At 40.9% G+C, this 24,256-nt stretch overlaps 1 long non-coding RNA gene across 1 annotated transcript; it reads right to left on the bottom strand.

Annotated features, from left to right (window-relative positions):
* Nucleotides 1-7,883: 7,883 nt before the first annotated feature.
* LOC111271098 (uncharacterized) lies at nt 7,884-23,232 on the bottom strand. The gene is made up of 3 exons (XR_002686657.2): nt 23,038-23,232; nt 22,538-22,604; nt 7,884-8,241 (listed from the first exon to the last, which is right to left on the bottom strand). It is a non-coding gene; the product is annotated as an uncharacterized LOC111271098 (long non-coding RNA).
* Nucleotides 23,233-24,256: the final 1,024 nt, after the last annotated feature.

Raw genomic sequence — 24,256 nt, 5'->3', positions numbered from 1 at the left:
CGATATTGCTTTCTATCTATCTCATGAAAAAAATATCGATAGTTTTAACTACTTTATTTAGATGAAAAAAATCGAGTAAGAATAATAAGCGGCACGAATAACACACGTTTGGAGTTTCGTTATATTTAAATAACTTCACAAACGTCTAGCTAATTTTTTCTAGAAGAATTCACAAGGTTTAGTTGTCTAATACTGAATGATGAATCGGAGAGATGCTATACTTGACAAAACTGTGCAAGCAAGAGACTTATCGCAGACATAATCCTACGATCCGATAATGAAAAAGGTTTTCTGCCCAGTAGCCGTAGTCCGTACAGACCCATTACGTTGCTAGGCCGCAAATGAATAGCGTAGTTTTTAGAAAATACTGCAGCGACCGACAGTGGAACATAGGAACAGGTTCGTGCGAGACAAATTGCAAAAAATTTACATATCTATGCAAACCTGCAGTGATGAACGCTACAGCAGTACACAGAATTTTGTTTACGATTTTTTTAAAGAGTATAAAAACCGCGGAACATTCACAAGGTCGGCACCTTATTTCTCTTAGATACGATAAAGGCCTTATCATATTAAACAGAACCCCTCATATAGTACATTCATTGTGTGTGTTTAACACTACACGACGTGGTAATTAAAAAACTGACTTTTAGCGTGTATAGTTAGATAATATAACTGTTCCCGGTGCACGCAACCATGAATGGGTTTTACTGTTGTTGACGACATGGGATTCGCCAAAACAAACAAGTTTTGGCCATAATAAATGAGCATTTTCAACACAGAACTGACAATGATGAAGATCCCGCCCGTTGGACGAGAGTTTCTCGAGTAGGACTTTAACTTCTATGAGGTCCTTTTGTGTCAGAATATGAAAGAACAGATGCGCCGGTAGAGCCTTCCGAAAACGGCTAGCAGTCGTACTTGCCGTCAAATTATCGCTACAGAGCACTGAATGTATATGTTGTAAGAAAGTTTTTTTATTTTTCCTAGGTCTGCGCGGTCATGCTAGACGCCGCTCTGCTTCAGGTTTTCCCTTCCCCTTTTTCTTTAGGATTTTATAAACCGTGCTTTATTTAGAAGTAAACTGTCTGCATTTGCTAAGGGATTATTGTTACCATTCACTGTGAACCAGAGACGTCATCGTGTGAATAAAAAGTTAGCACAATAATTATTTCTCGAGACGTTCATTTAAATTGGACTAGAATCAAGCTAATTTGATTTCTAGTGACCTAATGTTTTCCTTTTCCATACCTGTTAGCACCCTTGTTTAACATTCAGTCCTTAGTCTAAATTGGGTTGTTTACCCGTTCCCTTCTGCATACACCTATTGTCATACTAGCGCAAAGCTGTTCTCGAGATAGCAGCTCTTGACCTCCTAGACGGCATAGCAGCAAAAAACGTACTAAGTATATATTTTCGTGCATACGCATTCGACGTTAACGATACTTAGACGATGGCTGTTACTGCAATGCCTGCGACCGTTATGTCGCTACGGGGGCGCCAGCTTATCGTTATGCGACACCAACAACAACTGCAGCGGCGACAGTAAAAATGACCTCGACGACGACGACGACGATGCCCACATAGACGCATCAGGCCACATAGAAACACCGTTGCGGGAAAAAAGCGAGAGAGTCCGCAGCAAGCGAGTTTGTCGCAAACGGTCTTCCAGTTTCGAGGCAATGAAATGGAACAGGAAAGGTTTCAAATAGAGTTGTCGACTATACCGGTGATTTCGCTATTTCTCGAGGCGATACGGCTCATTTCGCCGCTGACTGGACACGAAGTCGGTTAGTTACCCCCTAGCTGCACGAATCAGTAAACTGGATGGAATAATGGGAGGTAAGGGGAGATGGAAGGGACTAGATTTTTGTTTGTTCATATCGTCGTCGTGTCGCTGCTGCTATGAAAAGAACGTCGTTGGAGATGCAGTGGCGGAAACGGCGGCAGCTAGAGGTTCTCAAGATAAGACATGAGATTTCGTCGTTGTTTTTCCTGTTCCGTTCAGCTGTACGTTGCTTTCATCGAGAGACGTGTTGAGGTGTGCTCTCAGCCAAAGTTGTTATTTTAAACTCACGCCACCCGCAGTCAACTACCACCCAATGCCTAGAGGATAGGCCTATTATTATCACCTATTAGGTCGCCTACTATTGTTCTTGTTCGATGTATTGCAGTCCCAAGATGAAATGAATTTTAGTTTTCACTTAGCATTTGTAATCTAATATAAAAATCGTTGGTGGAAAAGCACAAAAATTATGCCAGCCTTTGTCAAAGAATATCTTAGAGTCGAGCTGGATATTGCAGTGTATTATTCGTAAACTAATAAATAACTATAATATGTCAATTAGTAGTACGAGTAAGCTACGAGTCTGCTGAGAATAAGGGAATTGTGGCGTGACATTTCTGTTTGATTTTCGCTATGCAGTTACAGGGACGTTCGTTTCGCTAAGCGGCGAAGGTTCGCGGTAGTCATCAAAATGTAATGCAACCTAATTTTGTCATCCTTTGAAGACTTTTAACGGACCTTATATGGTTGGGTGAGAGTCCTTGCAGTTTTTAATATTAGCCTATGAAGTTACACGCGGTTTCATGAGATCCTTGAGTCCATTATGTGGTGCCTTAGGGATTGCTCGGCTGCCTATGTTATATCCTGGGTGAATCGGATCTACATTTGGGTTTGCTCCAAACTAAAGCTATTTGCAAAGACCTTAGTTCTATTTATTTCTGATGTTACTGGATTTCCACTATGTAATGCGTTAGAGGTAAGCAATTCGAAGAAAGCATAGGTTTAAACTGGAGCTTCCTGTACAGTACCGGCTTCTGTTTACCTAATTGTTAAAAACTAACCGAGAAATTGATGCTTTACGCCCCAACAGTGACATATACTAACAAGTGTAATTAAATGAAGGAAAAAATCTGTCTAATTACATTCATATTTTGCTTTTGGAAAGCATCGCTTCAAGCTCTTTTCTGCAGTTCGGAGGTGGTATACAGACTAGCATATTTCGATGATGATAAGTTACGATGTTATTTTTGGTCAAACTTCGTAACCGCGTAATGGACGCGTATGTTTCATCGCTGAACTGACGAATGCATACACCAGTATACAACGCAGGATACAGCGTCTGTACATTTCTAAACTATTGACAATAACATAATTATGACCCAAAAAAGAAAAATAATCACGACACACAGGCACGAGTAAAATCCATCGACGACTCTTAATTTGTTCGTAGCTTAAACCGTTCCCTAGCGGGTCTGGCGCGAAAGCTTATGTACGCTTCGGCACGATAGCAGATTTGTAGATTGTGTGTATGTCAACGGTTTGGCGGCTTTTGCAACATAGAATCGAAGTTATCTGTTTGGTCCTCTAGAGAAAAAATCGTGTCTCTCTAGTCGAGCGCGAAGTAGGCACCTAAGGTTGAAGGACAGGTTTAAAAAGTGTACAGGAGGCCAACGCTCATTGGACGTTGCGCAGCGTGTACAGAAAACACATCGTTCAAACTTCAGTCATCCAGGGTGAGCTCATCCGAATATACTGTTGGAGTTGTCTAAGGTTCACCTCGAAGGAAATTTACCCACCGCTCAGGTGGACTCGGTCTCCCATTTTGTTTGCTGGGCGCCTTAGGTCCTACAAGCCCTGTAATTCCCTGAGACCTGAAAATGCATCAAAGCGGATTCTCATAACGCCTGTGCGCCGTCACCAAGACCTGCGGCAATATTTCTGTTGCCGCTTAAAGCAATCCATCATGCAAGATCTAAACTGTTGACATACTTGCCCTCGGACACCTTTTTGGTAGACGATGCCCCCTTCCTACTGTTCGGCCACTAGATTGCAGCATTTGAGTCTGATTAGTGTGCCTGTCCAGGTCTTTCCCTCTCTTTTGCTTTCGTTCTTGTCAGTCGGTGGTTTAAGGGGCTGGTATGTGGGAAGGTTTGCGAAAATTAACAACTGGAGTTCTACTTTGGGACAGCTAAGCGCCTTTCAGTATATCGTCGAAAATGTGTGTGTATATGTTTTTTATCTTACTAAGCGAAACTGTGTAACTCAATTATATATATATATATATATAATTGGAATTAGCTCGAAAGGAGCACTTCATATGACAAAGGGTGGTTGCGTGTTGTAAGTCCACACGTTTTGGTGACCATCTTACACAAGGAAGAATACGTATATACTCCACGCGGCTAAAATCAAATGATTTCAACCTGTATGTTGAAATGACGCTGACACTAATTTGGTTCTGAGGATATAAGCTACTAGCAACAACAATTATTGAAAAACGAGCATTTTCATTTTACTAGAAAGCTACACGACCGTGCTCGGGCAGATCGGCCTGAAACCTATCTTGTCGAATAAATTAGTGTCAACGTTTTTGAAAAACTTTAAAATGCAGCTTAGCAAAATTAATCGGACTTTAAAATTAACGACAAAGTAATAATAGTCTGTTTTATTGCAAATCTTGATGATCGAGTATTTCTTAAAAGCTTTTGTTACTCGTTGCCCAGTTTGGTACGACCTTTCAATCATAGACGAAGGACACCCATCCACCAAGGTGATCTGATTGAGTTTGAGAAGGATCGCACATTTGATCATTATGTGATTTTGCTCGTGAATGCCTATACTTCAAAGAAGTATAGGCATTTATGCCGATAATTGAGCAGGTGTTTTCTTCTATAACTCAAGGATATAAAATCGACTTTTGTATTTTAGGTTGCGCTTTGAAATGTATTAAACTGACCCTCACTATGAAATTTCCTACAAAAAAGTACGACTCTACATTGTCTGTCACTTTTTAAATCTGACCGATTTTGCAAAAATTTACTTCATATTTTCTAAAATCGGTTTTAATTTGTCTGGTTGGATAGGGCCCCACTTTAATCTGCTAAAACATGTTTGTCCAGATCGGTGGTTAGTAGGGGAGGATATTCATAGTAGCTAGTTTTAAACTCAGTGCTTCATATCATATTGTTCTTAAATTCAAAAACAGCTATTACATATGCAAAACAAAGCCATATAACAGTACAAGTTAGTACATATCTAATCTTATATTGGAGCTTTCATTTATAGGGTACACAGTGTTATCGTAACGTGATTCTAAAATTCTGCATGATTACTGATTATCATTTTCTAACTCACGTAGCTGGTTAGTGAAGGATCAACTAGACTTCAAATACTTAGTTAGATAATTGACGTCATAAATGAGTATCTCGAGAGGCACAGTTTTACTTCGCTCCCTCTAAGTGAGCGGATTTGAGAAGATGATCCTCATTGTCACATGCAGGTCACGCAGGGTCTATTGCTGTCCGGCACGATGTTGGGCGCCTGGTAACTTTCGACTTGGTAAGATAGTATGTACGTTCGTAAGTTTATAGACACTGAGTAGGCGCTGAAATATCTTATGAGATGACTGTGCGTGAAGCGGAACGGTTTGCACATTGACAACTGTCCGGGTTTAAAACAGAGTGCAATCACATCTTGTCTGGCAAGCGGGAGCCAGCAATAATTTTCTATTACGAAGTTACTATTATTATTATTATTATTATATTCTTAGGAAGTTACAAGTCATTCTGTGATTGTCTTGCAATCATAAAGTTTTCTGTTAGTAAGTATCACAGTAGTGTTGGTAAGTAAGAAAACGTGTTCTTTTTGGCTCACTCTTGAACTTCTCGTAATGATAACAGAGAATACTAGTGCAACAGAAAGTATTTATTTTCGCTTTGCCAGCTGCCTAATATATGTCTCAGTAAACTTGTCACTGAATCAACGATTAACTTAGATGCAATTATCCTTTCGGGACTACTTAATACACTTTAGAAGTAAATGAACTTTTTCTGTCTCTACATCCTATCTCACTGTTTCTCTCTTAATGAACGTAATGTAACTCGAGAGCTATTGCGCCAAATTGCAGAGCGCCTCTCACTCGACGCCTCTTTCAGTCGTGTTAGAGTTAAATTCCAGCGACGTGTATGGAACTTGTTGAAACACCTCAGCATTATCATCCCAAATCATCATCATCATACTCAATTCCTTTTCTAAGACCCTGTAAAGGCGGGAGTGGGCTCTTGTGTGAACCTCCATACCCTTTGCTTCCCCGCTACCCCAAAAAAGAAGCGAGTTTACCCTCATCCGTTTTTTTGTACCCTGCTTATGCCTGCAGCTTCGCAGCAGCTTTGATTGCGTCTGTCGTTTTGCTTGCTTCTCGGAACTCTTTCACCGACTCGAGGAGGCAGAATCGGTGGAGGTTCGTACCGCCGCCGCCTTTGCTTCATACTTACGCATCCGTCGTTTATTCAGAGCGTAGCGCAGATTCGCAGCACTTGTTCCTGTTCAGTTTCGCTTGTTTTCGTACGGCAAAAAAGAAAAAAGTAGGGGCAACGGATAGTCGAGCCTTGGCGAAATAGCGAAGATATAAGCGCGCCGTTGCGCACCCACAGCTCTTTTACCATCTTTAGAAGTAGCGGATTCACTGATATTCCTTTTTCGACTGCGGCCCGCTCGCTGTCTTTCTGGTTGGTATAGTATGGTACATTTTATTACGGCAGGGCTGTAGTCGATTACGGAAATTCTGGGTGTTTGTGTGCCTACAGTCCTACCGTTATGCCGTTAATGGGCCAACTGTGTGTATCTCGCTATGACATAATGCCCAGTGAGTAAATGAAGTGAACGGAAAGGGGAAGACTGTATCTGACTAAGAGGGGATGCATGAAAAAAGAACTACATAGGATAAAATTCCTAAGTGTCATGAGGCAAAGGAAAATAGGTTGAAAAAGAGAAAGACCAGTTTAAAGAGTCTTGAAAGAGGAGACTCTTTAAAGGAAAAATAGCAAAGGATATGAAAGCACGTAGTAAACAAAATCAATCTACGGAGTAGATGCGTTATAGCCCGGTCATCAGCGGAGTCACGGGGTATTTGTTGATTATGAAAAAGTTTACGCGCGGATACAATAAATTAGTTCAAACCATTTGAAGGGTTAAATGTAGTTACTTCACCAGCTTCTTGCAGAAGTTAATTCAAGACCAATCGTTATATGATATGATGGAATTATTGGATAAATTGTGTATCTGACTCTGACTATAAATGCTATTGTGGCAAATTGCATCTTAAGTTGAAAGGAACTTCATCAGTTTTTGAACAGGACTGGAGTCGTAGGTAAGATCGAAGTTTTGTCATTAATTTTACATATCAAGGTATGATTGCATAGCCAAATCGCATTACATTGATTCTGTTTTAGCGATGGGTCGTTAAGCATGATCGAGAGAATCCTGGAATAGAAAAAATAAAAAGTAGCATAAAGTGACTTTGGATATAATGCGCGTGTGAAAATCGTGTGTATTCTCTAGGTTTCAAAGAGGCCAGCAATGGGGCTGGTGTTACATACCAATTCTGCAGAAGTCGCATGTTCGAATAGGGGACGTATGTTCAAAACATGTTTTACGGAGATCTTTCCTACGAGATACCCACTAATTTGTTGACGCGCGACTCTTAAGTAAGTAGTAGGAGTGAAAACCACTACAAGTGAAAGAATAACCTGGGCCCACGAAAAATACAGGTTTGAATGATACTGATGATCTGAACTTATGCCCAACAAAGTATCTTTACGCAGTGAGGAATTCGTTTTTGAGTCGCACATTTGTTGAGGTGAGCATGCACTAATATTACGTTGAAACCATATTCTGTTCTTTTGACTTGTTTCGCTACGCAATAAATCTCTTTCAGTTGGGCTTATAATATTACGGAGTGGTTATATAGTTAAAAGTAAGTCTATATACTTAAGAATACTTAACACACCCCATTAATCCCAACTAATAACCGCTTGTTGTATAGAAGATCTCTATTTTAATCCAGCACATGACTGCCTGTGAATACTGTTATGGAACGTTTTGCGCAAACATCAAATTCTATTAAGAAGGTTTACTTGGCGTTAATTACGATTGGGCAGTTTCTAGTCTATACTTGGTTGTTAAAGTTACTTTATTAACAGCTCACAGGTTTTAGCATTATGCTCCGCCAGTGTGATTTGAAACGTGCGACTGCTCGAACGAAATACTACTAGATGAATGCTGGAAGGCTCGACAAGATCCAAACCAGCAGCTGTTTCTTCCAGATGTCGGCGGTTCGTGGGTAGGCGGGTTGCTAAGTTGTTTTCGCGATGCTGTCAATCCAGTTCCTTCGTTGGTCGGTGTGTGTCGTATTCGGACTTGTTCGTTTTCCTTGGCGCCGTTGACCTGTCGGCAGTCTACGGCGGCAGCCGTAGCCGAAATCGCAATAAATTTATTTAAGAGATTCTTGCAATGTTAGATAAGCCCGTGCTTGTATGCACGATATGCCGTGCTCAATGCGATTAACGCAGTCAGTTTTACAAGCAACAAGCTGAACCACGTTGAGGTATCGCGCTTTACCTCCCAAACACCTTTTGCCATTTGGTGGCATATTTTAGAAGCTAAGATTAAACTTAAAGTACGAGCGAAACGGTTTTTCTCGTCTGCCGGACGGTCGACAAACCATCAAGTTAGCAACTTACGTCCCGCCTTGCTGCTTTGTTATAAGAACACGGAATTCAACACGCGTTTGCATAAGATCAGTAACTGAGGATTTGACAATTCATCGTGTTCTTTTTCGTATCTAAGATAGGCCGCCTGAATGTAATAATATTACGTGGATTCCATTGATTGGTTATAAAGGAAGTGAGATGCAAGCGGTCTCAATGGACCGGGGTTTCTTCCGTCGCCTCACCGTACATCCCATGCTGCCATTTATTGAAGTGAGGTAGGGACGCACGCGCACGTACACTGTTACAAACAATCATCCACAAGTGGGAGAAAAAATCATTGCAGTCTAAAAAGGCAATGCATTGTCTCCTCCCCCCCTTCGATTCGCCTTAACCTCCACCCTTTGTCGGGTAAAGAAATGTGATCTTTTCTCTTGCAGGAAGCGTTGTTCACCGTGGCATAAAGGTTCCTATACGTGCGCAATCGTCAGCCTTTTTCCCCGTCACGAACGAAGCATTGAGGGAAGATGTTGCTTTAGATAGCCGCAACCTTGCGTATGTGCGATTCTCGTGTGTCAATGTGGGGTCCTGCATTTGAAGGGTGAAAACGTCTATCACATGAGGCTCGTTTATGGTCTAGTGCTATTGACAAAGCAATCATACTTGTCTAAACAGACGATGCGATTGATGCGGTACGATGGCAATCAATGAAAATAGTATATCATTTTTAGACGACTCGAAAAAACTTTTGAAAGGATGACCTGCACGGCCAACAGCAACGACTATAGTTTGCTTCAAAGATAACATTATTGAATTGGCTATATGAAAGCCCTGAAAAGCAAACCCGGGTTTTGTCTTTTACCAGAAAACTTGTGTAGGTATAATAGAGCTGAGGCATTTCGTCGTTTCTAGATCTAGATCAATAGAAAGTGGCAGTTCCCCTTGGATCGACTTAACTCTTAAGCAAGAGTCGATACGCAGACGCGCGCCACCTTCCCTCAACGTAAGTTTGTCATCATAACCCTTATCTGTATGGAAATATTGGTAAAAGGTGAAATGCTAGACTACAGCGTACATCAGATAGATTTCAAGTAAGTGTAACTTCGTTACCGGGGTAAATGAGACGCTGGCTGGAGAAGAAAGGGCTGTTAGAATTATGTGTGAGAACTCCACTTACATATCGTTGCTCATACGCATCCACCTCTATCCGCTCCTTCAGAGAAATATGCCCCGTGCGTACGGGATCTTTCGGTTAAGAGCAAAGTTGCTATGAAATGTACCTCTTGCGCCCAACTCGATTCTGTTAGTTACGGGTTCATGTATAGGGATATGTTTTATAGCTGCACACGTAACAAAATAAACCTATTTGTTCTGACATGTTAAGGCGAACAACGTTTAAAGATATGTAAATTATTGAAGTATGCAACCTATGTTCTTCTCTAAATATATACCAAGAATAAAAATATATATGAGTATAGTGAATATAACGAACCAAAGGTGACCTTTACGCCTTAGGTTGTTCCTAAAGTTGGAATCTGTGGTGTTATACCATACTACTTAGGTATTATGAGCAAAAAATGCATAATAGTTCGTTCTCTAACTCATTTCAAAGGCTTGCTTGCCGAGACGGGGCAAAAATATGTAGATCTATTTAGAAGAAAGAAATAGAAAGCATAGCCTCCATCCACGTGACGGAGACTCAAACTCATGGAACCTACCTATCATTTACCCAACATTTTAAAGGATCTTTTACTTAAGGGACAGTTAACTGGGTGATGCCTATGACCCCGATCAGGAAGGTTACACTCGTACGGCACGTCATCTTCACAGGTAATTGTCATCTCGGGAAACGTCTTTACTATACAAGACGACGAAGCGAAGGAGTCTTTCCTTCTGTGTGATTAATACTATATCTAGAGGAGATCATGTGGTCTTTCAGAGTCTCTATTCGGTTACGATGATTCTATGCTAATTAGACTATAAATGCCAAGAAAAATAATTGAACCGCACGATATCTTTGTTACGAAGGACAAAGACGTCTAACCTCTGCATGTATATAATGTGGTAAACATAGCCTATAGATTATCCTATATGGAGGCTTTAAAGGTTAGAACATCATTTAATAACTTGCAGCAACAAGTAGAAGTACTCTGCGCTCCCTACACATTTTGTCAGATCTGATTTTTCATACTTTATGAATAGAATAGAAACAGCGTCTATGTACACTAATATCTTTTTCAAAAAAGCGGAAACACTCATCCAGGACATTGCTTTATTGTTTGTCAAGCGGCGGAGAATGTAAAAACGGTTAAATCTATTAATAGCGTAAACCGTTGGCTTAAAAAAAGCGAGCATGTACGATTCCTGTGCCCGATTAGGATGAAACAAAGCCAGCACGTTGCGCAAGTGGCAGAAATTCAGATAGTGATGGAAAGCTGACAAGAACGATTGGATGCTCATGATCAAGTTATCAAATAAGCGTATCTATGAAAGGAATTTTTTCTTCAGTCTCAGATCTAAGTTAGCGCACGCGAAGTGAGTGGTGATTGCCATAAGTTTTCAAAATACGTTCAGCCGTAAAATTTGAGCACGAAGTAGTCGACGCAGATGTTCTGTTGTTGAAATTGTCTTCTTATTAATTCCTACCAGTGCCTCGTAGGGTAAGCACTTATCCACATTAGTCCACTCCTTTCTACTTGTTTATTTGATATTATCGCTCCAAAGGCAAGGCGCCTTGCGGTAGAAAAACAAGGGGCAGACAACTGAAACAATTTGAATAAATTTGCATTTGTGTTGTATTGTACTGTCCCATCAATGAAGACGTCTTGACTGATTGTCTTTACCGACGGTATCTCTTGGCAACCGCATTTACATGTAAGCTGCTTCTAAAGAACATGTTGAAAGTATACCCATGGGACCCAACCGAGAGCAGCGCGTATACATTCATTTGAGAGAATGCAGAACAAAATGTCACGCAAACGAACACTGTGAAGCAATCCGTCAACAAGGGGGCGAAAAACTAAATTATGCGATTGGTATTGCTTCAACATCTGCCAAAGTCAGGTCAAATAAAGGACACCGATGGACAAATACAGGCAGGCGTATCACGTTTGAACGGCTTTTTATGGTCTCTACCAAAAACATTTTAGCAAATGAAGTGCGAATATCGTATATTATAAGCTCTGTAACCAGTAAGGATGCGTTTGAAATAGGAAAAGGAAGCATATAGTGTACTATTGTTGGGAAACACCGATGCTGACACTGTAGCCACTGTTGGTTGATGGCAGTGCTGACGTAACTTTGTTCCAAGGTGCGCGATTTGACTTCAAGTGCGAGAAGAGCCCATACGAAGGATTATCGTTTTAATCCCAGCTGATTTTCAATGCATAATTTAAGCGGGAAAAACATGCGCGTCCTTTACAAGTGGGGGAAAGAGTTCGCAATTATCTACATCATAACAAGATCAGTGCCATGAAACTTTCCTGCCTTGCTGGTCTTAGCTGAACTGTTGAGAAATCTTGTACTGCATACTCTATGAAAACGGTACTAAAAACAATTAGAAGCTATGTGGGATCCGTTTTAACGGCTGTATTCATACGCAGCCAGTCAAATAGCTAGGCCAACGTCTCTTACCTGTGGCTTCATAAGAGGTTAGGGTGCACTGCTTAATTTATGACCAAAAAAAAAAACTTCAAAAACATGGTTTTAAACTTAGCCACGCTTGAGAGTGGGCTTTCATTAGAAAACCTTCGCCTTGACTCCTATCTGAATAAAATATGGTTTTAAACGACGACGACGACGACCGTATTTTGTTCTCGGTAGCATTACAGAGTTTTGAAAAGCAACAAATATAAAAGATTTTGTCTGAACACGAGCCTAAACAGAATTCTGACGTGTCCCTAGTATAAGCACAAACATTCTGCAGTCTTTTAGTGCAGGTTTAAAGAATATATTAGGTTCACAACCTAGGATAGGCTCTGGCCATGATACTAATGCGCCTTTTTAGCGTCTGGCCTTTTCCCCCGCATCAAAGCCCTATACCACGAACATTTATCCTAATATACGTATACGTTCCCGAAAAGCGACTCCTAGCCGAAATGTCTACGACATCGACAGTAATATTTGCGCATAAATCTTAATGACGTGTGTGTGCATTCATTCATTCTTTGTCTTTAAACCTTGCTATATATTACATATTGCGCTAACCGCAACGCTTCTTCCTTTGCTATCTATCAATAGATGCTTCTTCTCTCTATATGTCGTCCGCTATCGCTGTTAAGCATCCCATCAGGTAGACGGCTGGCTCCCACCATGAAGCGAAGTGTGTATATGCACGGATTCGAACCTAGTCCATGAAGTGTTTCTAAGATCGACAGGCAAAGATGTTACCCATTCAATTACTACGAGAAATATTTTCACTACGCTTATTGGCTACTCTGTTGTAAACCCATGCACGTACATTACATCCTGTGTACGTGTTTATTTGTAATAATACGGTATGTTATTATTGGGCTTTGACAGCTTCCCTTGAGCACCGAACCAAACACGTACACCTATCAAAACGAAAAAAAATGATCTTGCACACCGACCTATATTCATTTCATGTAACCCACTTTTTATTACCCACACATATTAAAGCATGCAAAACACTGCAACAAGATTCCCGCAGATCTGAATGTTCTCTTACACACCCAGGCAGCTGATGTATGCATTGGCCACTGCTCAATCGCTGTAAATAATGCTTTTGTTCTCAATAAGAAATGTGCGCAATTTAGTAATCACCTACAGTACATTAATGGCGTAAACACATAATCAGCTTATCCAGCACAACAATTTTTACTCACAGTCTTAGAGAACAATAAGAAAACTACCGATACCCTCGTGCTGTTTGTAAGGAATAGCTTCCCTGCGGGTAGCAGAAGCAGAGATCTTCCGTAACGGCTCAGCTGCGAGCTCGAATAACGGCTGATCAGCAATTCCATCCGCCCAGCTATTATCGTCTCCTCTATCTGCCAAGGCGCATTCAGCATAGGTCGAGACCAAGTCGTGGGCCGACAGATCCCTTTAAAAATCGCTCTGCTATCGTAAGGTCCTTGCAGTGAACGAATAGAACTTTGCTCGCACAAAGCTTAAGCCGGTAACGGAGAGGGGTTCATGTTTGTCATATAGTCGGTCGACTGGCAAGCCTTGTTTCAACGTGTTTCGTTAACCTAATATGCTCTGTTATGTTCTAAGCCGTCTACTTCAACATAACTATCTAAGAATATTGTTATGGTCCTCGACGTACGTGTATGACGTGAAAGTGTATTGTTAGAACGCACCAGATCAATCTAAAAAAAAAAAAAAATAAATTTCAATTAATTTGCTTTAGACTAAGATTACAGAATCAATCAGGGTTAAATCGACGTTTCGAGTTTTATGCTTAGCACTTCAGATGTTAGCTATCGCGTAAGACGGCTGGCTTCCAGCTTGAAATGGAGTGTATCTACGATCCGATTTAAATCATCACTTATCTCTAAGTTTAACGGGCGAATGTATAAAGGCTAACCTATTACAGAAATGCATCGATCCAGGTCAGGGTAGGCTAAAATATAATAAATTATTTTTATAGTCCCTTTCAGTGCTACACACTGAAACATGCGGACTACAGTTAAAAGATGAGACTACCTTACGTTTTACATTTGTGTTGTCCAGACAACTTTCAAATACGAAAAGCACTATAACAAAACCTAATTCCTAAAGTTAGCTCAGCTCATTTAATACTCGAGCATGTATATGGCAGGTTTTTGCGATTTTCACGAAACCATTCGCCAGCCCGGCCATGTTCCAATACCTCTATGCTTAAGGAAGAAGTGAATTCTTTTTCTCCAATAGAGTTATTCCTTTAATTGTGCTCGTTGAAATCTTTTTGCGCATTCTTCGATTTCTGTCTTGATTGTTTCATATTCTTCGAATTAGGTGACGAGCTCAGCCTTATTTAGAGCGCTCGGCTTCCCTCAGTTCAACTTAGTTTGTGCAGGTTTTTTGAGCATTTCATCAGAGGCGCAAAAACGGTTGACCGCTCGTTCAGCCTTCCGACTCGCACACAGCCTGATCGCCCGCTAAGACTCGGAGCTCACTGCAGGGACTCTATAACGCTTTTCATTTAAGTCGAGACTGAACGGCACATGGTGGATGACTCATGATGTCCTAACTAGCCCGAGACACAGGAAGGAAAGCGCCTGAAAGGCAGATGGATTCCAATTTCTTGAGTCATCTCAAAGTGTTGAAGGATGTACGATGCGAACAGGTCTACTTTTTTTGACTCGATTGAAAGTGCCCAGTACTAGCGCTTACCAGAACCAGGTTTGCCCTTCGTAGAGTTTACATGTAGAATGCCTTGTAGTAGCGTCTTCTAACCAATTTCACCTACGTTTACTATTGAATCTCAGATCAGGAGAGGACCAGTATGCAAAATACCAGGATGCTTATGTACTGATTAAGGACAGCGGCGCCTTCAGGAGAGCAAAGAATAAGAGTTATCAAAATGAAGGAAAAAGCATGTGTTTGCAGAACGAGGGCAGGTGCAAAGCTTGTGAATCGGCTGCGTTACATTGAACAGTACTTTATGTCCACACATGGTAATTAGTCTTAATCTTATTGCTGGGTAACGCATAAATTGTTTCATTATTAATGCGGTAACCACACGCTTAGAAGTCTAGTTATTTCAATATGCCGAAGCAGTACTGCTCTGACATTATTTTTGGCCGCATCGGCCGCAAGGCTTCGCATAGACGAATTCTGGTTGTGACTACCTTTATGTGACTATGACCGGTTTTTACGGAAACTGTAGCATAATACTACCTTTGTCTCGCTATATCAAATAACTTCGCTCATTTTAGCAGTTGCATTTATGGTAAATTATTGTTTGCAAATTACTCCGAATTCGAAGAACCGCCTGCCGTTAAAGACTTCGAATATGATGTTCTGTAGAACACATACATCTGCTGGGGTGTATATATACATATATCTATATATATATAAGGGGTTGTTATTTCATCTAAACGGAATATTTAAGCAAGCTGATTCAGTCGTGTAAAGATAAATGCGAATCATAAATCTGTATATTTCTAGGGCTGCGTGCAGATCTTCAGTACGACTTCGCTGGCTACCCGTACGGCCGTGAGCTTTGGACGCGACAGCAGCGCTAGACAAATTCACACCGCTAGATGTATAATTAAGAAATAAACAGATTAGCTGGAAACTACGTATCATCGATGCACTGGCTGCGTGCTGAGCTATGCACTACTAATAAGGCATCTAAGGCTGTGAAGGTAATGAGGTCGACACGGATGCGCGACTAAGTAGATTATTGGGACAAAGAACCTTACGTGTAAGTAAGTGCATGTCAGCCATATGTACGTCCCTATGTATGTGCGATATACATACATACATACATACGTTCATATATGGGTGTGCATTTCTCATGACAAATATGCCCTCCGCTCTTTTGTAGTGATGCGATTTGCCAGAGGAGATTGCTACAAGCAAACATCAATCAGCGAAACGAGTTACGAATTTGCCCCCTTACAAGCTTTACCCCCATCGCTTATCAGTCGATGTCACATGCTTTTGTATAGGTGATCTATTCGTTGGGATTTTTTATAGCAGAGAAGTATGTGTCTTACGCTCTAGGCAAGTTGTAGCGTAATGCAATATAATAATAATAAACTCCATCTTGATAATAACATCACATTAAGAGCTGAAGCGTTAACGGATAGTATTAAGTTGTAATAAAACTTATAACTTTAATTAATTTTCTTTTTTTTGTTGGACTCTACTCAAAAACACTTATATTTACACAAAAAGAGGCGTGTGTCTTGTACTTCGAACAGTTCACGATACTCACATGAAAACATAACTTTTAGCCCTTTTCAGTTGGCTTAGAATCTGGAGTGTTTAAAAATTAGATTATAAGAGACAGATACGTAGTGCTAGTGTCGAAAACGCAACGCTGCCGAAACTTGCAGTGTTTTTGTTAACTTTCGTAGTGCTTTTCAAAGCTTTTTTCAAAAGAAAAAAGTGAATACGGCTGCAATTCGTATTTATCCAAGTGAATATGAATAAGCTAACGTTAACCAAACTTAAACTTATAACTAGCCAAACTACAGGAAATCTTCTGTTGTGGATACAACCGGCAAAGCAGTGTGTCTAATATTATGATCGTAACTTAAAGCACCATTCCTTTAAATATTTCGCAGTTAGTAGTTGCCAACTGCTGGTAATAGATTATCAATGAAGCAGTAAAGTTAAAAATAGTTAGCGCAGAAAAATGAAGACGCATAACAGCCCTCATTACGTAAAACGGATAGAAGTAGATTATGTAATATTGTTTTCGGTTCGTTATCGAATAGGCCTCCAACCCTCGCATTCTGCAATCGTAGCTACCTAGACTTCGCATGACTTATAGCAGCTGACAATGACTGAACGTATGGAAAGCTCTCTTCTGATCGAGATAAGTCTAATGAAACAGACGGTACTTAAAAAATATGTAGTCGCCATTGCTTGCTATTGAAACAGACGCGAGAAAGACTAGTCTATATATTGAGGGAGAGAGATTATTCTATTCTCGCTACAGAGGCGTAGCTAGTGCCTAACGTAAGCAGGTTTCCTAAGGCTTGCTAAAATGGCGATTAGCCAACGTTATTTAGCAATATACCCTATTCCTCGTATGTTTCTCTTTGGTTTTTAAAATGAAGGTTCCTCATTTTGTCATGAACTACATCAGCGTCGCACAACCACCCTATAATCTCTATAGTACATTTTTGGCGAAGCTCAAGCAAGGTTAATCAGCGCGTCCATCTTATGCGCTAATGTATAAATTAACCGAAAAGAACGTCTAAATATGTGGACCGGTGTCTTTAGATAATTTTGCCAAGACTTCAAGGCGAGACAAAATAGGTATTGAGAAACACGAAGTGTGATGAAGTGTGTCAGTCCCCGTGCTTGCTTAGTGCCTGCTAACCCTTTGGACACGTTTAGGTTGTAGTCTGAGTGCCGGAAACCAGCCGTCTGATGGTACGCCTAACAACGATACCAGATGTAAGACTCGAAACGTTAAGATGACGTGTAACAATCATAGCAGCCGCGAGCCTTACAGGTGAGAACAAAGTAGAATCATATTAAATAGAGATCGAACCGCCGACGTCATTTGCAATCAAGTTCAAGCCTGAAAAGGTGCATCCAAATACAAGTATCATCTTTCGCCAGTGGCTCAACTGCTCATGTATGACGTAACTTCTGTCTCGAGTTTTACGCCCGGTATCGTTGTTAAGCATTGCTTCATACGATTGGTTCCCAGTACGAAACGAAGTCCATCTATGCCTAAGTTCGAACCTAGACCACAACGTGTCCCTGAGATTAGCAGGCAAATACGGTAACCGCTAAGTTATTCCGGACATCACCCGGACCTAGTGACGTAGAGCTGGCAAGTTGCATTGAGAGGACATAAAAAAAAAAGGGTAAAACCCTAACCGGTGATTGTATTTAATGCAAAGTATATATTCATAAAAATAATGGAAAACGAATCTCTCCCTTCTTGACTGTATGTAGCTCTTGTGCATAAGCAGTCAGAAATATTACCATTAGGAAAAATCTCTGGCTTTTGTTGCCCTCGTATGGGGGAAAAATGACCATTGATGCCTGTACATAAGGCGACATTTCCAATTGGATTTCTTTGGTCCTGACTTTTGGGTGGAATATATATACTCCTTTACGACTTCCATTTTAAAGTTCAGGCCTTTTGGAAGCCTGCTAATGGCCGTTTTACGAACTGTGGGCTTTGGTTTACCAAAGACATTAAAACTATATCTGAAAAGAACGTACCGGCAAAGCCTGATTTGGTTTCAAGATTTTGCTATAACCTGTCTTTCTCTTAGTCCCTAGATGTTTTTGTCCGTTCTATTATATATAAAAGTCACTCACGGTACCACGCAATCTATGACATCGTCATACAAGCAGACCAATTATGTTGCAGTCATACACAATCGTGACTGATAAGTTAAGGCTGGGGACGAATCTAGCATTCGCTCAGCGTCTACCGTATACCGTTCTCTAAAGGGCGCGCCTATTTTTTAAATTAAATTAAAATGCACTCTGTTTTCACTCAAGCGTCCGGATCCATTCATTAAAGATTCAAGCAGAATCTCGGTACTACTCTAAATTAAATCGAAGCTATCACTTGAAATTAGTCCTTCGGATTATATCGAATGTACTTCAGTCATTATATGAAAACTGTAGTTTAAAAAACAGTATCCAAATATTTGGCTAAATCTTGAAACCAACGGGTCGCCAAAAGTTCAGCAGACGCGCGATCAGATCATGGATTAGACTTTCCTCGGAAACAAAATGATCAGTCTGTTTTAAATTGATCTATTTCAAAACTACTACTACCGTCCTCTGTCCTATTTCACTGGAACACATTCTATCTAACTGTCAATCTATTTTTATAGAATCAGCCAGCCGATGACCTTTTTCCAACATCAATATTTTCGCTTTCGCCATTAGATCGAGAACCTCATCGGACGTACAAGGTTTCTGCGGCATAATTGACCTATTATCCTGACCAACTTACTGAACGTAGTAATCCAATTTTACGAGCTTCTATTAAATCCACGTATCAAATAGGCATGCACAACTTTTCTTCGTTCCGTTCGCCTACATAGCTTGCTCTATTTAGACATAAACTCATAGTGCCTACTTCTTTCTGAAACTCTAGATCCTAGCTGTGTTACGAAATGTAATGTTAGCACGCAGTCATGTACCATTCAATGTGTAGTTGAACATAATAGACAGCAACGCATAATTGCCTCAAACAACGTCGTCCATAGTCCGCCTCTTCCGCTGAATGGATGCGTCGTGAAACTGCGCGAGAAAAGATAACAGGTGAATTATTTATCCTTTAGGAGCCCGATTCCTTTGCACACGACAAAACCAAGCAACATTTCCGTCTTCCGGGCCGTCTGCCCCTAATTAACTCAGAGGGTTGATCGGGTGGCTGGCTGGGTGACACTGAACGTCCCTAGCAATTTGAAGGTGGTGGCGGCAGCGGCCAGCGCATGGATATACATAAGGTAGCAAGCAGAAGACACAGTAAAGGAACGGCTCAGTACGGCTATGGGAATCAATGGACGAAGCGGACAAAGGAAACTGGGCTCTTTAGAGAAGCGAGGCGTGGGAGACGCGCTTACGTGAAGCCCGGAGCCAAAGGCGGAGGAGGAAAGAGCCGATAAAAAATTGATATACCGACCCGCGCATTGCTTATCCGCGCTGGAGCATTGACCTTATTCAGTAGAAAAGCGAGCAATGTCGAAACGGACGACAAGACAGAATGATATTTCAAGACGTTAGATATCTCGAGCTGGGCTGACCCCAGTTCGAGATGGTATGATGATGAGTTGATATATTCGTATATATATATATATATATATATATATATATATATATATATATATAATTATCTGTATACATAGGCTCTGTTAATGTTATTTTTTTTTTATTATGTCTTTGTTATGAGCACACCGACAGACACAATTTATATGCACAACAGGCATATTGACAAAGTGTCAATACTGAACGTTTCTTAAAATTATGTGATTTAAAGTTTCGCTAAGCGCAACTGAAGCAACGTGGAAGATACCGAAAATATAATCCTGAATTCGGTTGAATTTACTGTGGACAATTTATAAAACTCCGAATTGGAGATTTAAAGCTGCCCAGCCAGCAAAAGGATTATCTCTTAAGCTACGTAACCGACAGTAAACTCGATAAGCGTATAAGTGTTTTACCTTCAACTTTTGTTAGAACAAGCGTTTATATATTTATCATCTGAAGCTGTCTTTTCTTAAACAACCCATCAGCCAGTAATGCATAGCAAGTCACACAAAAATATGCACATCATTTTTAATGTTACATTTCTCTCTATACAGTGTCTCATACGACGTACAAATTTCACGCATTACATTGTGACAGCAGTCAGAATAGTAGTACGGTACGTTCAATGGTGAAGAACGGCATCTGCATGTAAGCGTCGACAACGTCTTGAACAGTTCCATTTTTACAGTAAGTAACGTTCCCCCATCGTAAAGAGCCCCATCACGATTGAATGCTCACGTAACCTGCAATTCATGACTTCCCTTGCCGTTTCCGACCGGGCCCATCTCAGCCGGCTTTGGAAAAATAGAAGCGTACGTACACCGTTGCCCGTTGAACGCGGCTAACACCGACGCCATACGGACATAGCGGAGATCTGACAGCACAGCGGGATGTGAGACTGCAGCAGCTTCCAACCGCCCCCGGGGGCAACGGCCGAGAACATCCTGCATCCCGCTGAGCAGTGTTGGGGAAAAGGTTATAAGGGATCAAGTGTGCCGCAACGCGACGAAGGCCAAAGATCTGCACGTCTGCACATGTTTCCAGTAGTTATGTTACGTTGCTGGTAAGCAATACGGGTCTGCTTCTCAAGATGCCCATGTTCGGCAGCCGACTAACGCTCTATTACTTTATTTTCCCCAGTATGCATAACAATGTACCTTCATAAGCTTGTAGACAGCAGTCGATAATAAGATATGACTTAATTCGATAGATATCAAGGGGTATATACTAACTGCAGCATGTGCTTAGATCTATGTTTTTGCGTCGGTACACAAAATCCTGTTATATATATTTTCTAGTATTGTCGTACCGTAATAATGTTAGGGCGTTTACGAGCTTCGGGTGACTACTACCTCCATGACATAATTGTTTAGGTGTAGCCACGGGCAATATTGTCTCTTAGAGCCGCCATCGACAATATCGATTGAAAGTAAAACTAGAAAATAAATCAGCCAACAATGCTTGTTCGGGGAACGTATTTTTTTTTTGTTATATCCAAAGTCCATATACGTATCTTGGAAATATACGATGGCACCATTCCTAGCATACCCATTAAGACGTAATCGAAAATCCTGGTTTAGGAAACTAAAGTGTCGTAAGTTAGCAACTATCCAAAATGGCATTTTTGTTTTCCCTTTTATACATATAGCACAGCCTATAGTCAGTCTGCAGTGAAGTGTGTTTTTGGAGTGAGGCCAACAGAGTAAAGTTCGACGATGGTTGCGTGACTGAGTCGAATGTCCGTGATTAGTTAATGTACAGTGGCCTTAGCATTTCGTCTTACTGCACTGAGCAAATACCCCTTTTCGTAAAGACAAGGTTTTTTTTTGGGTACGGTCCATCTTGCGAAACCAACTCTGAAAGTCTCGAAAAACGTAACGCGAACGCTTTTAGAGGTAACCGCAATGAGTCTCTTATTATATTATACAGGCCATAAAAAGTCATAACTTGTTTGTCGGATTTAGCTTGCCGACTAAGCAAATCAGCTAAATTGGTCAAAAATCAGGTTGTCTATTGAGGTGGGCAACTTTCTCACAAATTTTATGTCCCTGCAAGATACAAAATGACATCAAATAGTCTGAACGGCCATTGCCTGTCTCCAGGTTGATGTTTAGTGTTGTACGGTTGGTTCGAACCCCGCTGTGAAATATTTTCCTTTGAGGAGAAAACCTTAGCATTTTTGCTGAGTCGACGTCGTGACATCAGAACCTGGTTGTTAAGGAAGTCACGGTAAGCTTAGCATCTCCGCTTATATTTGATTGCACATTGGTAAGTGTAGTACAAAAGCAATTTTAGGGGTAAAATCGTGTATAAATATAGTACGTTTTCTCACCAACGCAATACAAATATTATGTTTGCGTACTTTACTGCATATGAAAATTGTCGTAAATGACGCTCAGAGACGAAATGCGAGAAAAGTGACTACCTTAATCATCACCTAGCACCAGAATATCTCTTCAAAATAAGCCTATTTCCTATATTTCAGGTACGTTGCAACTTACTTTTTGTTTCTGTCATTATTGAGACAATTAATCATGGTTACATATGAATAGCTGATGATTTATTATCTTTTTTTATTTTCCCTTGCTAAAATTTAACCGAACTACCAGTTGCCAGCCAAAAAAGTTCTTACCTTCTGATCCCGCCAACCGATTTCGCGAAGAAAAGCACTCGCTGGGTTTGTTATCCCGTTTTTCCAACTACTCGTGGTAGAGTGGCGTCCAGGACATAGACGACGCGCGAGGTTAAGAGAAAGCAAACGGAAAAGTGCTGACGCCAGTTAGAGAAGCTCAAGCAGAACTCAAACGGTGAAGCACCTACTGACCTCAATTTTTCGGCTGAAAACTACCACTAAGCAAAGGACTAAATGGTTCAGCAGTCCATCAAATGCAAAGGGAATTGTAAAGCGGTTATTGCCTTCATGGGTCGCACGCCGTAGATGTAACCTTTGAATTTTTTGACATTAGGGCTCTTTGTCAAACGATCATAGTTCAGGAAAAGAACTAAAGGACGCCCGTATGAGGCAAGAGTCCTCCGTTTCTACACGATGACTTATTGTTTACGACGAAAGCCGTGAATGGCACAAATATCATATAAGTCATTGCGTACATTATCATAAGAGAAGTTACGTACCAGTTGTTTTGCCTACATCAGCGGTTTCGCAGCGGAGGCCAGTCGAAAGGAAATTCGATATTCGGTCCTGGAAACCTAGAATCATCTAAAAAGCCTACTAAAATATAAAGGCAGGTGAGACTTTACAAAGGCCGCGCTAACGCACATTTAATTTGTATATATAGTCTAGTGCTCACCTATTCAAACAAAACGACAGGTTTTAACTTATAACATTGAACGAATTGTATATTTTTTCATAGGCATATTCAATTTTTTTAAGTCTTAGTACAGTCACGATAACAGAAGAACAAGCGATAGAGCATAAATTGAGTCAAGATGTCAATTCAGAAAATATTAATAAATAAGTTTCCATGTCTCAAGCTTTACGTCCGGTATCGCTCTTAATCGTTGCATCAGACGGCAGGCTCCCAGAACGGAGCCAACTCCGTGTATGCTCGGGTTCGAATCTGGACGATAACGTGTCTCAAATGTTAGCGGAAAAGTACCTCATCCACTGAGCTACCACAAGGACTAGGTAAGCCTGAGCCAACTTATTCAGAACTGTTTGCATAGAGTTAGCATAAGCAATATAGGCTTGTCAGATATTCAGATCTTAGGAAAAAGGAGCTAAATGGAACATGGTGCGAAGACAGCTTAAAACACATTCCGGATTTTCCGACTCCCTTAGACACGTCCCCGTCCTCATTATTGATGAGTAATTTCAATTTCTTCAGTCTTTCAGATCGCCACCGGTTCTTTCTCTCTTCTTTGCCTTGTTTAGCAAGAGAGCAGATCTACGTGCTTACGCGTCCCATATTCATTCGGCGCTCAACAACAGCGCTGAAAACAGTGGCCCCGGTCAGCAGCATGAATAACTCCATAGTATATATGGTAGGGGATTGTATTCATTGGGTTTGAATACTACTACTACACCTGACGACTGCGGGCATATCTCGGTATCGGTAGCTGGCGTAGTTCGCAACCATTGACAATGACAGCAGCCCTAGGTCTTTGCATGGCACACACGGATGAGACGGTGGTGTCTCCCTGTCGCCTAAATTTGTATATCGCCGTAGGCAAAAAGAATGGAATCGACGTAGTAGCATAGGAAACGGGCGGCTGGAGACGGTGACAACGGTGGACGAAGCTGCAGTCTAATTCTCTTCCTGTGTGTCGAAATACCCGCCGAAGCATACGCCCACTCGTCGGTTTACCGTTTAAAATTGTTATCCAGAGTGTC

The sequence above is a fragment of the Varroa jacobsoni genome, unplaced genomic scaffold (genome assembly GCF_002532875.2).
Source record: "Varroa jacobsoni isolate VJ856 unplaced genomic scaffold, vjacob_1.0 contig00343, whole genome shotgun sequence".
NCBI lineage: Eukaryota > Metazoa > Arthropoda > Arachnida > Mesostigmata > Varroidae > Varroa > Varroa jacobsoni.
Note: the sequence above shows the minus strand (reverse complement) of the source record. Positions and strands in the feature narration are given on the sequence as shown.